Consider the following 16,786-nt stretch of genomic DNA (forward strand, 5'->3'; position numbering starts at 1 on the left):
TTTCTTTTGACTTAAAATGATATTGTGTAAGATCATGTCATTGAAGTTGACAGTGTTAATTTAATACTAAAAATTCAACTTGATTATTATCAGATTATCTTAAATTGAGTTTAGCCTAGTCGGTGGCCTACGTAGGTACGTAGCTGGAGGTTTTGGGTTTGGATCCCTTTATACAGAATAATACATATATTATATTACCTACTCGTTATTATGAACCTTACCTAGCCGCCCAGATATCAAAAATCAAAATAGAATTGCACAAGAGACCTTTCTATAGGTCTCTGGGCAGCTAAAGGTTAAAATTTGCAATTAAACACCTTTTAGTTCCGAGCGGGCGTTGTAAAAATTTGCTATTTTTAGCGCTGTTTGGTGATCCTGATCACCGACATTACACAAGGAAAGAGGACGCGACAAGGTTATGCTAACATGCAGGTTTGGTCACTGGTATATTGATAAAACATCCGTTTCCGTCAAAAAATATGTAAAAAATAAACCGATAGAGGAAACAAGTATATAGGGTGGGGGAGGGGGGTATTTAGGTTTCTCAAGTGTCACCAACGCTTAAGTGGCTCCTGTGATGTTGCTTATGTCCATGGGCGACGATGACCGCTTCCCATCACGTGGCTTGTCTGCTCGTAAAAGAGTAAGTCCCAAAATGTTCCTGAAAGTTACTCAATGCGCCTTTTATATTCACTTATAAAGCCACAAGAGCCGATCTTTACATTGTTGGCAATTTATTACTATACTTAGTTGTTTTCCCTCAGTTGTCAGCATGATAGGGTCTGGGTCAGGTTAGGTCTACAGGTGAACCGAGATTAGGACCTATTCCGAGACGCTACATTATATTGTACCTAGGCATAGAAATATTGTATGCCGAGATTGTAGGTACATGAACGATATGGAGTCGACTGGTAGTGCCTTATTGCAATAACTCTGCCTTTTTATTAAAAATAAAATAGATGGAGCATACATTATTGACCGTCGATAAACAAGAAATTATTGGGTACCTACGAAATAAGATTAACAAACATTGTATTTTTTATGTTATGGACAAATTTGAAGAAATATTCCAAAAGCTTAAAAAAACTAACTGAAATCTTTACATAGGCTTTGTTTTTTAATACCTAGATTTAAAAAAAAGTGTGTTTAAGTTTTCATTTTTGAATACGTCTCCCGAGCAAGGACGATCTGAAGGTAGGTATTTATCATAACGACAGGAAGTAAACAATAGAAGGCAGGCGAATTCGACTAGTTTTAATATCGACTCGTGACATGGCGAAAAAATTTCATCACTACTCATGTGTGAAACCTGAACCTCGAAGAATGAAAAATTAGATGTAAGAAGGTACTTTTTTTTCAGATTTGTGTCATTTTGTTGATTTTTAATTTTATTTGAAGGGAATGAGTAGGTACCTACGTAGTAAGATTATATCCCAGCCCATTTAATGCCGTAAAGTGGGTATATAATGAGTAATGAGTTTACAGTTCAATATAAGTTCTACGATTTCGTCGCCCTCTATTACCCAAAAAAACCGTAAGTGGCATTGGAAAATCAGATTGAATTTTGATGCCCTCAGGGGATTTCTCCTTTTTTTCAATAAGATATCGCCGCCTCCGGCACACGTAGGCTGCCTTAACTAACTAACTAACTAACTAACTATTTTGGCTCAGCGATCCAAAGAGAATCTTGGCCTCCGAAACGAGACTGCCTTACTATTTTTTTTTCAAACTTGTTTTTTTTGCGGCAGAGTACAGTGGAATTTAAATTAATTAATATTTTATTTTAGCCAAACGCCTAGAAAATATGTACGCCAACTGTTACATATGAAATATACGTAAATTTGCCTCGACTAAAGTAGTAGGATCATACTCATACAATCATAGGAGATACCATAAGTAGCTGGGGCTCCTCTAATAGGCTTTCTAAATGGGTTTAGACGGTCCAAGATCTTATATGAATTGATCTTGAATCAAAATAAATTAAAATTAAAATATACGCCAAATAAAAGTACTTATAATTCTATTTTGGTTATTCCGCATTTCCAATATTAATCTTAAGACTAAAATTTGCCCTAATTTTAATATTATCATATGTATTCCTTTATTTTTATTTACGTTATATTTATATAGGTATGTATGCATTCTTGTATTGTTATTTGTATATCTATTTATGTATATTTGTAGTAATGTGTATTCAAAACATGCATTTAACTAATTTTAATGATTGTACACTTTTGCTTTTGTTTGTCATTCATCGTTTCTTCAGTCCTATTACTCATTTCCTCAAAAGTTAACTGGAAGAGATCCCATGCAGGGACAAGTTCGCCTTTGTTGTATTGAATTCACTCTGTGACTGTATTTCTCTTGTGTTTATTTCTATGTACAATAAAGTATATACATACATACGTATGACCTACCTACATGATTCGATACATAGATATTTTCAACTACTAGATAGAGCAGGAGCCAAATTCAGATTTACCAACTGGTTACGGTTTTAATACGACCTTGGCGATGTTCGCGGTGATTTACGGCTCGATTCGGGAAATGAATTAGAGACTCACTAGATATGAAATAGTGAAGATATGTGACGTTCCACGGAAAAAGGTACCTTACGGCGGCTGGCGCTTACGCCACATAGCGCCGCAATAATATTGGAGTGGCGTTAATAATAGCGTAAGCGCCAATCGATATAAGGTACCTTTACCCGTGGGACGTCACATATATTTACTATATCGTATCTAGTGAATCTCTAATTCATTTCCCGAATCGCGCCGTTTTTCATGTCGCATGCACCAAATAGCGTGACGTACGAAAGTATTTTGATAAAATAACTTCAAACTCGTATAAAAATAAGATTTAAACTGTAATTAATTTATTTGAACTTACCTTCACGCTTCCTGCTTGTAATCATTTAAGGTGCAGTAGGTTCTGAAAACGGTTTTAAAAAGTCGTAGCGCTTTTCTGGATCACAATACGGCTGACATAAATTTCATAAGGCCTTTCTGGAAAGACTTCAGTGATTCAAATCCTGAGTTTTGACTTAACTTTAACATAGGTCTAAAATGCACTTTAAAAATGTATAAAAAAATATGCACAAAAGCTAAAAATTGCTTCTAAAACCTCCAAGTCCTTAAACTAACCTCACAGCAGTTTTATGCAATCTAACCATCATTTGACCTTATTAATCTAAGGGGACATTCACTGCAAAAACAAAAAAAAAAACTGCAATCAGAAGCATTCGCATTCCTTAATCCAGTGTTTTTCAAACTTTATGGTGTCACGGCCCTTTATGACCACGAAATTTTTTTCGCGACCCCCAAACCCTATTTCTACGTTTTTATATCTATATAGAGTCTGTGCGGAAAGAGAACACGGGGCCGATTTCGTGTATTTCGCGCAATAATATTTCCACTACTAGGCATTTAAATTCTACTAATAGAATTGAAAAAGAGTGGCCAATACCACTAGATTCCCAATTTCTATCGCTCATATTTTAAAAATTATATAATTATTATTTCGCTGTTTTCCATGAAATTCAAAAATCGATGAAATGAAATGTATGGGGTCCCATACATTCTACGACCTCTTTTCTCACAGTCCATCAATGGTCGATATCAAAATAAAAAAAACCGGCCAAGTGCGAGTCGGACTGGCAAAAAAATCAAAATTCATCATCTGTGAAAATCATCTATCACGGTTCATGAGATCCAAAAAAGCGTTTTGTGAAATTAATTCCCAGCAAGCTCCACATCATTTTAATACCTTCATTTGGTCCTAAATGTGAATAATCTGAGTTTGCTCCATCCCAGGAGGTGTGGATAAATTTTGAAAGCCTTGACATTTTACCTTGGATTGACAAAACCAATCTCTCTCTCTCTCTCTCTCTCTCTCTCTCTCTCTCTCTCTCTCTCTCTCTCTCTCTCTCTCTCTCTCTCAATAGAGGAACCCACCGTCAAAATTAATGTCACTAACAGCAAACTAATAGCAAGGTTGTTGGGGATCAGACACTGGTAAAATATTTCGGATTTAACAAGATTTTACCAAAAAAAAAACAAATTCAAAGTGGAAACCACTTTTTACAATGTTTGACTAGGTACTAATTCACGATTTCAGATATCGATTTTTACCATAATTAGAGCCAATTTTCCGTCGGACGTACCATTTTTGAACTACAAGCAAAAAACTGAAAAAGAGCAGAAATTTCTCCGCAATTCCTGAAATGGAGCAAACTCGGATTACACTATTTAATTTAGAACCAAATGAAGGTATTTAGACGATTTCCAGCTTGCTGGTAATTAATTCCTGGAAAAAATCTAATTTGACTGGTCTAACAGATCTTAACTTATTTAACTGTTTAAAAAATACAGTTTACCTATCTAATAATGTTTTGTTTTATTGATACGTTATAGTATAACGTCGTTAACGTACAGTATAACGGTTATACTGTACGTTAACGACCGTTAAATTTTAAAGGATTGGATTATATTTAAGTTAAAAAAATGAAATCTGCTTTCCATAAGGTTCTTTCAGGACTGAGTTTCGCGACCCCCCTGGACATGTGCCGCGACCCCCCCTGGGGGTCGCGACCCACACTTTGAAAAACACTGCCTTAATCTATTTATTATATCTATACTTTGTCCCCTGATACGCGAAGTGCGAAACCTTAGTACCACATAAGGTACCGAAGTCTTTTTCCATTTTATTTCCTATTCCCCACCATGCCGCTAGAAAATGGCGGACGACGAGTCAGTGTTGCGCGCGATTTTCGACGCGAGCGCACGCCGCACAGCGTTCGAAATTTAAAACGATCGAGACAGTGAACAGTGAATTTTTAAGTTTTTCGGCCAGTGCTGCAGTGGACTTTGGTGTTTACTATTTTGTTACAGTTAATTGGAAGTTTTAAAGGATGTTAAGAGGATTGTATCCTGTTTTGTGCAAGTGCTATTGTTTGCATTGTTGATGCGAACCAGCTGTCAAAACATCTATACTGTCAAGGTGAGTCCGATTGATTTCGGAACCTGTCCTTATGTTATCGGATTCATTCACTATTTCGAGTTATTTGTTAGTAGAATTGTCTTAAAATGTATTTGTTATACATTTGTTGTTCTACAGACTTAATACTCATACACTATACGTATTTACTTGCGGATTGCATTGTTGCATTAAATGTTAGAAAGGTTTACTTAGTTTGCAATATGTTAGAGATCGGATTATAGAAGGCAAAATTTAATGATAAGTAGGAAGTACTGATATCAATAAACTCAATTATCGATGCTTTTTAATTGTGTAAATTAATAAAATATAATTTAGTTATTCTTAATAAATGTTCTGTTTTTCTTGATTTTACAAGGGTTTTTGAGACTTGCTGTCTATAATCTTTTTAAAAATTATACGCACTTTCAATTATAACTTGCAGCGATCGTTAGTATAGTACCTATATGAGAAAAGCATCGATAATTTTGTTTGTCGATGTAGAAATCTACCTATCATTAATTTTTGCCCCCTAAAATCCGATGTAAAGATATTATTAAGACGACACACATGACACAAGTCTGTGGTTGAGGTATAAAATCGGGCTTAGGTCATCGAGGGTATTTTTGGCCGAAACTTGTTTTGCTTTAATAAGACTTTAACGAGCGACTGAGTTTTGTGTACACTTTTTATGGTACCATTAATTCGATTCTTGTCAGGTTGGTATTATTTTTTGGATATTAACATTATTAACATTTTTATTTGTTAGTGTAGGTAGGTGTAATTTTAAAATTAAAGACGCACAATGTTATATAGGTACCTACACGTATTTATTTATATTGTGTTTCTTTAAAGAATTGGAAGTTAAATACGAATTAATTATTGTTTATTTGAACATAAAATTTATATTTATATGCATGCCCCTGACAGTGAGGTATTTTGAACTGAATTTACCTGATTTAATCAGCTTATATGTAGGTACCTTCAACTTTTTAATTATTAAATTAGTTATACCAGAAAAAAATGCCAAATTTTATAACAAAATGGGGGAATAACCCGCTAATTGTAGTCCTAGTAGTTTTAACGGGCATTTTATTAATTTCCCTAATTAAGAATATACGTAAATAATCACTGGTTTACTATCAAAAAAATACAAACAATTTATTTCCACTTGTTTTGTGAACAACAAAAGATTTGCCATTCATTCACATTGAAATTCTTTAGAAACGAACAATTCGCCGTGATGCAACAATGATTTCTCATTGATTCATTGCCCTCAAGACCAATCGAGTGAACTCTGTTAGTAAACACGGGGTTATTGTTAAATGATCAGCCCTGAAGGCCTTTAAATGTTAAATACGTGTGTTGGGGATTAAAGCTACTTATTATGATAATATGCACTGTGCTTTAATAGGTGATTATCGCACTTTTATGCGCTTAACAGCAAAGCAATGAAGGTAATCACGCATTACTTAGGTATTATATCTACCTAATATTTTGTTCCTGTACTGTAGTAGAAATATTTGTATTTTTAAATATAGATATACATTTAATATATCGACGAACCTAAAAAAAAAATGCTGTTATACAAGAAGCAAATACTTCTCTTAATTCTAAACTTATAATATAGGTCTTTACCTATATTATAGCTTACCTTTAAACTTAATATTTAAATATGAGGGGAAACAGAATGTTAATAGTACAAATAAAAAATATAAAGACACACCCCAATAATTAACAAAATCAATTTCGTTATTATTTTGATAGATTCACCTAGTTTTATTCAGTTTTCGGTTACCTATAATTAATTTAATTTATATTCAAACAGTAGTAAAGTCGTAGAGTCCCTGCCAGGTGCTATGGCCAAGGGCCAGGTGCGCGACCGTTTGCATCGCGGACCGTTAGGTGAAAAATACTTATTGCTTCGTCAACTTAACTTTTTTTACTTTAAATTAAACCTTAACTTTGTACTATACGAATTGTTATAGAGGAGCGGGATTTCCTGATAAAGGTATTATTTACCGAATAGGAAGTCCCTACCTTATTATCATATGAGCAATCAAAGCTTTATCGTTCCATATAAAAACAAACATTCCGATAATTCAAAATAATAAGGCAGTGAATAGACGGTAAAAATATATCTCCTGTTTGTTGTTGTTATTTTCTTCGACACGTTATCATGAGTGCTCTATTATTCTGCCATCATCATCTCTGTCATTCTGTCATATTATTATCATATTGTCAATAAGTTTTTAAGGAAATAAAATATTTTGAACTTTAATTTTGTATCAACTGCATTTGTTGAGAAATATTTAGTAAGCAGCAAATGGATAATAATGTAATCAATTATCAATATGATTCCTTTTACGTAATAAATCAGGTAAACAATTAAATGTTCGTTTCCTTGACCCAACGGAGAATATCTTACTCATTGGGATTTTTAATTCGGTTTGTTCGTCACCAATTTAAGTTGGTGGGCTTTATGGCCAGAAATTGCCAGAATTACATCAATGTGTTGTATAATCGTTCCAATCAACGAGCGTTTTTTTCTATGGATAATATAATTAAGTTAATTAACGTTTTGGATACATAAGATACTTACATTTTAATGCTTTTATCATACAGCTTTTAAGAAGAAGGTTTAACTTATGGTTAAACATGCCTATAGGTATAAGTATGCGGTTAGAAAAGTCTTCAAAGGAATTAGTAAGCTACTAAAATATCAAAAAATATTCAAAATTAATACATTTAAATGCGACCCTAATTGCCCAGTGGAAAGTAGAGTGGAAAGGCATTAGAATCGTCTCAAATAAATAATTGCTTGTACGAATCACGACCGCCCGAAATGCGCAAGTTAAACGAGCATTTAAATCAAGCGGATTTTACTAGAGCGGAGAAATGGGATGGATTTAATTTGTTCACTCGCTTCCTGATTATTTAATGTTAATATAAAAACCGGACAAGTGCGAGTCGGACTCGCCCACCGAGGGTTCCGTATTTTTTAGTATTTGTCGTTATAGCCGCAACAGAAATAGGTACATCATCTGTGAAAATTTCAACTGTCTAGCTAACACGGTTCATGAGATACAGCCTGGTGGCAGACGGACAGTGGAGTCTTAGTAATAGGGTCCCGTTTTTACCCTTTGGGCACGGATTCCTAAAAAAATTATTACTATCATATAATGTTGTCTAAATTATATTCTGTCTATGATTACTTTTGGTCTACACGTTTGGTTTGACGAACATTCATTGCATGCAAAATAACGCAAGTAACGGGTTAGAACTGATTGACTAGCAGCTTTCATGGATTAGCAAAAGTAATATTTTTATTTTGAACTAATCTGAATGTTTTTAAACATAAATTATAAAAACATTGTCGCAAACTATCAGTCTTAGGTACTAGAAAGAATTCTTGTTACTAGATAGGTACAGTCACCTGCAATAATATGTTACACAACGAAGGCCGGAAAAATATCTGACACAATCTTATTTGTAGAGCCATAAGAGCGTGTCACATATTTTTGCGGCCTTCAATGAGTAACATATTATTGCAGGTGACTGTACACTAAGTAAGCGCAACAAAATGCCTAGACTAAAAAACTGTGTAAAGCCATAAAGAATACTAAAAAGGCTTTATCACAGGTCCAACTCCTCATAAGAGGAAATCACTTTTATTTCCCCACATGCCGACGTTACGTAATACTTTCGCCATGCGCCGGAGCCGGTTTGAGATGACCAATTTGCGAAACTCTGATTAAAAGCAACCACCGACGCAATAATCGTATATTATGTAGACTTGTAGAGTTAGACCAAGAAAAGTCTGCAACGATTTTGATAGCACACACAGTGCAAGTGTTATTTAGGGTTTCGTACCAAAAGGGTAAAAACCGGGCAAGTGCGAGTCGGACTCGCGCACGAAGGGTTCCGTAGCATAAAGCAAAAAAAAAAACGGAAAAAATGCAAAAAGAATACGGTCACCCATCCAAGTACTGACCACGCCCGACGTTGCTTAACTTTGGTCAAAAATCACGTTTGCTGTATGGGAGCCCCACTTAAATCTTTATTTTATTCTGTTTTTAGTATTTGTTGTTATAGCGGCAACAGAAATACATCATCTGTGAAAATTTCAACTGTCTAGCTATCACGGTTCGTGAGATACAGCCTGGTGACAGACAGACGGACAGAGTCTTAGTAATAGGGTCCCGTTTTACACTTTGGGTACGGAACCCTAAAAACGGGACCCTATTACTAAGACTACGCTGTCTGTCTGCCCGTCTGTCTGTCTGTCACTCATGAACCGTAATGTTGAAATTTTCACAGATGATGTATTTCTGTGTCCGCTATAACGACAAATACTAAAAAATACGGAACCCCGGTAGACGATTGCTACTCGCACTTGTCCGGTTTTTCTAAATATTGACCGATTTTTCTAATTTTTATTTTGTAAGTCGTTATTCTTTCTGGTTAAAAAGCCTGAGACATACAGACAGACAAGCGGAACCATCTTAACTGCAGCTATAAGAATTCCTAGTTAAACATAAAACTCTAAAACTACTATTCAATTTCAATTCAAGTACCTCTCCTTAAAAAGCTCCTATAAATTACATCCCTTATCTTATCTTCTTTCTTGATGTAAGTATAAATTGACGCCTTATGTTGACATGTACGTTCGACGTCAAAGATATGTTTACACTTTTGTACCTAACTCCTTTGTAATAAGGCGAAAAGTGTAAACATATCTTTGACGTCGACTGTACGTTTTTTACGAACGCCTATATAAGTCCTAATAGGTGTTTGAATAAGGCATAGCATCATGTTGGGGCTATAATTGCTTGCCAAGTATCAATTACTTGTGAGATAGGGATCGCTACCGGAGTTTTTACATAGGATCAAGGTAACCGCATCTCCGGGTGTAGAGGAAACATTAGATCAAAGATTGGGAAAGTTAGGACCGTGTTAATTAGACTTTTAAAGTGTTTAAAGAATTATAGTTCGTTTTGCAAGAAGGTAAGCGATCTTGACATGTCTTTTAATTGAAAAACGCTTTTTAAAAATCAAAAACTATTACTTATGAAAGCAGAAGAATATAAAATGATCCTATTAGGTTCATAATTGTTACATATTTGCCGTATCTTATTTTTAAAATGTGTTTTTCAATTAAAAGACACATCTAGATTGTTTATAGCATTGAACTATAGCATTTGGTTAATTTTGGTTTTATAGAGTTATAGAAAGGCAATTCTTAAATGCAAATTCGAAAAAAAAACACATAGTAGTTCACATTAAATGTGCCGGGCATAATAATACAGTAAGATACATATATTTATGTCATTTAGTAATTTGCTATGTAGCTTGTTAAGCAATATCAAACACTTGGACAATATTATTATAAATATACAATTCACCTTTATTTTACAAGAAATGAAGAAAGTTTCCATTCGGAAAATAAATATTTCGCTGCACATAAAAAGATGTGATATATTAACGAATCATCATCATCATCATCTCAGCCATAAGACGTCCACTGCTGAACATAGGCCTCCCCCTTGAACGATATTAACGAATCCGTATGCATAATTGCTCAATTTTATAAAATTGCCGATGCTACTTACCTGTAAATAGCATCGGCAAGTTTAACTACGATTATTTAGTGTTAACTCAGACAATTCCATTGTTACTGACCTAATTAAAGCTTTACGTCCGATTAACACAACCTAAACGATTAAGGCAAACCAGATCACTATTCTCCAATGATCTCTGATCAATTTATTCATTTATTCATGAATAATCTGTGACATTTGCGCGAAGGCCGACACCTTGCTTCCTAACTGCCTACACTGCATGATCATCAATCACGTTGTTAATTTGACATTGGAACAAAGCTTTTAATTTATGTAACGATTTTAGGCGATAGTTAGTCAATTTGTTAGTTTCGTTGACAGGTTTGAAGCTAAATAAGTATTCTGCCATTTATTTAAGGTTATACGTATATATGCATGAATAAAACTATTAAGTTTTTCATTCATTAATTCATTTAACGCTTTAATCTCCATACCTATTTCTTTTACATGACTCGCAATATGTCATTTATGAATGCAATGATAATTAATAAACAATGAAGACATGATTCACGTATTATTTACAGAAATATTGTAAACTTAATTATCGTGTTGATTTTCGTCGCGAATATATTTTACTGTCTGCATACCTAGTATTGTTTAAATATTTTATTTTTATTATTATACATGGTACAATAAATATCTTGTTAATAAATATTAAATAATATATTTATAGTGGACATACTCGTCAAAAATGTCCCATAATATTTATTTATTTATTATGACATCGTTTGCAAACGATGGCTGTCGCACTAGGTGGTTTACTGTGGTAAAATTTTACACAGATGTCCCTAGGACATACAATGTAAAATTTTCCTATAATATTATTATTTATTTAATTTCCATTGAAGACCTTTGTAAACAATTTTATCTAAAACACGTTTTCGAACGTCACCTCGATCAAGCATTCGATAAAGGCGCTACTCCACTATACAAATTGGGGCTGTACTCGACATATTGCCGCGGGCTGGCAGGAAAAGTGGAGCAGGGAGACATAGTGATGCGCCGTACCCAGTATTATTTACCGGAATATTTTAAAATATGTTATTCATTTAATATTTCGTATTTTTTATGCTTACTTTTGGGCAAAGATCTTCTGATGAAGTTGATTTAGATATTAATGGCAGTCATTTAATTGACAATAAAAGTGCTGGATTAGAAAAAAAATAGTAGAATTGGAATATACATATTATAATTATTGCCAACAAAAAAATCAGAATGAGATATTTCTCATCTTTCAATCATATATATTATGTATTTAGTTTAATACTGAAAGGAATGATGTTAAAAACTGAAACCCTATTTGCTTAACCAATACGACTACCATAATAATACATTCCTATGTCTTTAATTCTTATCCAAATTGTACTTACTTGTTTAAATGATTACCTACTGCACTGTGATATTTAATACTTAAGAACCTACTTCTTTGTTAAGGTGATTACAGTTATATTGTGTAACACATGTAGTTTATAAGTGAATAATTAAAAATTGATTAATATTGTCCTTCACTGCCTGAAACACAGGGAATCCTAGTTCAGGCATTTGTAAAGCACTTGTCTCTATATAAATTCTTAGTCTTTAAGAACAACCACTGTACTATATTTTTCTCAATAAATTATTTGTATTTGTAATGAAGAAATAAGAGCTACATCAATTCGTGAGAAAAATAGCAGGTAGCCATTAAGCATAAATAAATTAATAAACTAAAGTTGTGTAACTAACAGGCGTGTGGTACTGTCAAATTTATGGCGTGTGGTTTTTATTGTTAGTAATATTTCCCATTTCCCACTATTCCCGGCTATGGCACTTCACTAGTCATCGTGTGCGGCGGGCCTTATCACCCGTGACGTGACTAAAATATAATAATTATATTTTTCGTCATGACGGGATGACGCTTGATGATTCTTGGGTGGGCTTTTAATAAAACAGTAATTTCTAGTTCTGCTTGACCATTTGATGATTCGTTACGCTTTTGTTTTGTGAGGGCTTTGATTTTTTATTTCACTTACACTTTAAAAGTCCGTACTTAGTAAACAAAGGGGCACATCAGTGTGTAACTACAAAGAATCACGTTTGTTGTATGGGAGCCCCATTTAGATATTTATTTTATTTTGTTTTTAGTATTTGTTGTTATAACGGCAACAGAAATACATCGTCTGTGAAAATTTCAACTGTCTAGCTATCACGAATCATGAGTTACAGCCTGGTGACAGGCAGACGGACAGACGGACAGCGGAGTCTTGGTAACAGGGTCCTGTTTTTACCCTTTGGGCACGGAACTCTAAAAATGACAATGTATTCTAATTATACTATTATTGTAATGTTGAATTATAAGTATTATTATCAGAATGCGTTTAGATACTCGTATAACTAATGTAGAGTGTTTTTTTATGAATGTTGTGAATATTACTAAATTCAGAAAAAAAACTGGTTGTCTGTAAAGTAATGGACGATAATTTTGCGTGATAACGTCATAAAATAACGTGGCCGTAACTTTAACATGGAGATTTGTCCACAAGGTTACCGTGGAGATTTGTCCACAACGTGACACTTTTTCGTGCATGCTACCGGTGTTGATCGATTTATAAGATGTTATCACGTCATAAAAAAAACAAGAACATTTTCAAGTTTCAAGTCAATTTAACATTTCGTTCACTATTTAGGTGAATATTAATCTGTTAGCTTATAAAATGTCAAGGATTACACAATAATGCATTTCCAGTTTATTTGGCATTTATTATTAATCCACATAACGTTATGTTACCGTATTAATTTGATATATTTATGAAGATGCAGATGGTTACATCATTTAATAAATGAGACTAAGGTTTAAATTATACTAAACTGTTTCTAAATTTCTTACGGTATAAAGAAAGGGATTTTCTTAATTTTTCTTATGTAGGTACTAACTTATAGCTTCATAGTTCTAATTTAGTTTTTACGTTTTCTTTTATTTAGTAATGAATTATTAATGTCAATAAATTACAGTCTGTATCATTAGGTATTTAAAAAAGTGTAAACAAAATCCCCTGCAAATGGCTTCTTAAGCCAGTTGAGGTTAGATGTAAACATTACATGATCAAATAATGTAGGTTAAAGTCAGGTCATTCAGTGACAGATCCAGGTGGTTTTGTATTTGATTGGTTAATCAATAAATGTTATAACTACCCGAAAGTATACGAATTATTTGTTTACTTTGATTTAAGTACCTAAAGATAGGTACAGAGTGTTTTAGTTTTTGAAAAAGAAAAATGTTTTATCTCAAAAATCGTCAATTTAGTGAGGCATGTTAAATACCCAGCTAATGTATGTAAATGTCTTTAAACGCTTATTTGATACGATCTGTACTATATTGTGGTACAATGCCGGTATTTTTATTGTTTCCCAGACACTCGGTTATGCAATTTATCGCGTCATTATATCGGACTTTCGTTTTTTAATCCGTTTGGGTTGTTGTTTAAATACTGTTTTTTTTTATTATGGTGATAATATTTATTACATAAGGCAATTAAATATTAGAAAACTTAAAGTCATATTTTCTATTTACATAGGTATACGTTTAGGCCCCATAACTACATCCTAGCAATTTATTTAATGCACTTATTTTTCAGCATATCGTTTTAAAATGAGAGCGTAATCATGATAACACAATATTAAAATTAAAGTTAAAACTAGAAATAAAATAAAAATAAAAACTATAAAATATACTTAGATAGCGTAACTTAGATTGTATTGTATGGCGGCGGCTTTAATTCTTGACTTGACACAGTGGTGTCATATTTTTTTATACTACCTATACTTGGCCTATTAAGCATCTCGTCAAAATGGCCTGTTTTACGCCCTTGTCCAACAATCTTGCATTTTATTTAACTACTAACAAAACAAAGAAACACAAAGCCCTTACACCGCCTTCTGCCTTTATATCTGTTCTTTATTACATCTACAGTGACATCAGAAGCTTCTTATGTCCCCATTACATAATTCTAAATCTACACCTTTGGACCGGTTCCTTATGGCACTATAAAACTCGGCCATAGAGTACTATGTCGAAGTAACTTGATATTATTCTAGGTAGTTATAATGTTATAAATGTGGTATGTCATTTAAAGTGACAAGGTAGTAATGTAAAAGTAACTTGATGGCCTGTGTAATCTAACATCGCGTGACTGTTGAATGCTGTCGAGTTGTTTCGTCTCGTGATACAACTAAAAAATGTTGGAAAAAAATACTGACATTAAGGAATCTTTGGGTTCAAACCTCGGTTGTCCTGTACAGAGCAGAAAAATCTTTCTCGAAAAGAATATTTACAATTATATGCCTAAAAATGTATTACTATACACAGACAAACATTAAAGTTAGTATTTTAGCACAAAAAGAGTGGTATCAATAAATATTAATTTCTGATTTAATGAACTAAAGGCTCATTTGAATGTTGAGAGAATAAGTGCCAAATGGCACTTTTTCTGATACAGTAGGTACTCTTGTGCGTTGCAAAGACCTGGGCCTATCTTTACATGTATGTTTTGTACAAAACAAATCGTCGGGTGACAAGCAAACGTCACTAAGTACTATCAAAAAATTAAATTAACAATGCACTTTATAACACTTTTAACACGGTTTATTGTCCGATAATTTCAATGATGTCAGTTAGTGACTTTTGCTTGTCACCCGACGAAATATTCTTTATCGCACAAGTCAGTAGAGGAAAAGAATACAGAAAAACAGCAACAAAAGTAAACAGGCGGTAACTACCTTTAGACCTTAAAAGGCCTGTTGTTTAGCTTTAGCTGGCCATACACACTAGGGTACGCCTGCGCAGTTTAACCTGTACAGTTCAACTGCACAGGTAAAGCTGGTTAGAAAACTGCACATTCGAATGCCACAAAAGCTACGTTTTACCTGTGCAGCTGGCACTGCGCAGGCATACCTACCCTAGTGCGTATGGCCAGCTTTAGACAACCTTTTTGTGAATATTTGGGTCAAACAGATCACTGTGTTACGTTCTTTCCTGTGGACATACACAAAGTTAAGGGCTATAAAGATCAATTTTCTTATTTAACCCTTATCCACGTAAAAAGGTCCTCCTTTTATTTACAGAACTATGATAAAATCATTACTTACATGCCCACAAGCTGTTAACTATTGCCCACAGGAGAGAAAACTAGCGTGTTCGCGCGAACTGTACATTTTTCTCCCCTGTGGGCAATAGTTAACAGCTTGTGGGCATGTAAGTAATGATTTTATCATAGTTCTGTAAATAAAAGGAGGACCTTTTTACGTGGGTTAGGGTTAAATAAGAAAATTAACCTTTATAGCCCTTAACTTTGTGTATGTCAACAGGAAAGAACGTAACACAGTGATCTGTTTGACCCATTTAGATTTTTTGTTAATACATATAATAAGCATGTAAATTTACGTATAGCTAGGTGCCTACGATAATCTAGCAGCACGATAGCAATAAATTAGCCCACGATCTCCCGATAGGCGAGTTATTTCGATTTAATGCATTGTGCCGGAATGGGGTTAGGTGTCGTGGCTACCCGACTGCGGCCAAGAGAGTTATGGCTTGATAAACTTTATGTTTAGAACGGCCATATTGTACTATTTCCTCCTAATTTCTTGACTTTACGTCCCCTCTTATAGAGTTTAAGGCTTAGAATTGTCTGTAATCTGTGTAAATTATGTGAATGTTTTATATATAACTGGACTTATATCTGTCGGCGGCCGATCGAAGATCAGGAAATTCCTAGGCATATCGTGAAACGTGAAAATCTTTGACTGGTTCCCTGGGTGACTATTTCTGGGCAGTTTGCCCTTCGGGAATCTGAAGCAACCTAACGAATCTATCTTACCCATATATTGGTTTAATGTGACTATCCTCAAAACAATACACAGGAACATTACGATCTGCCTGATCTTACAATCGGCCGCCGACATATCGATCGGGATATGGACGCTGATTACCTTTTATATTGTTTTGGAGCTCCCGATATTTCGATGATGTAGTTCACGGGTAGGTGGATGTCAAAGTTGTGTAGACCGCGCTCGCTCTACCCTCATTCGTGTACGTCGGCTGCGTTCGCTTTCAACGTTACCTGTACCGCTATGGTCGCGTTCACACTTTTTGATCTACGAATGAGGGTAGACCGAGCGCGGTCTACAGAACCTTGACGCCCGCGCTATCTTCAGTT

General features: G+C 34.2%; 1 protein-coding gene across 1 annotated transcript in view; it reads left to right on the plus strand.

Annotated features, from left to right (window-relative positions):
- Positions 1-4,741: 4,741 nt before the first annotated feature.
- The window catches only part of LOC134668783 (uncharacterized), a 205,760-nt gene continuing 193,715 nt past the window's right edge, over positions 4,742-16,786 (plus strand). Inside the window, exon 1 of the mRNA XM_063526242.1 lies at positions 4,742-4,998. The gene's annotated coding sequence lies outside the window, so the exon portion shown is untranslated. The remainder of the gene's footprint in view (positions 4,999-16,786) is intronic.

This window comes from Cydia fagiglandana, chromosome 11, assembly GCF_963556715.1.
Source record: "Cydia fagiglandana chromosome 11, ilCydFagi1.1, whole genome shotgun sequence".
In the NCBI taxonomy this organism is placed as follows: Eukaryota; Metazoa; Arthropoda; class Insecta; order Lepidoptera; family Tortricidae; genus Cydia; species Cydia fagiglandana.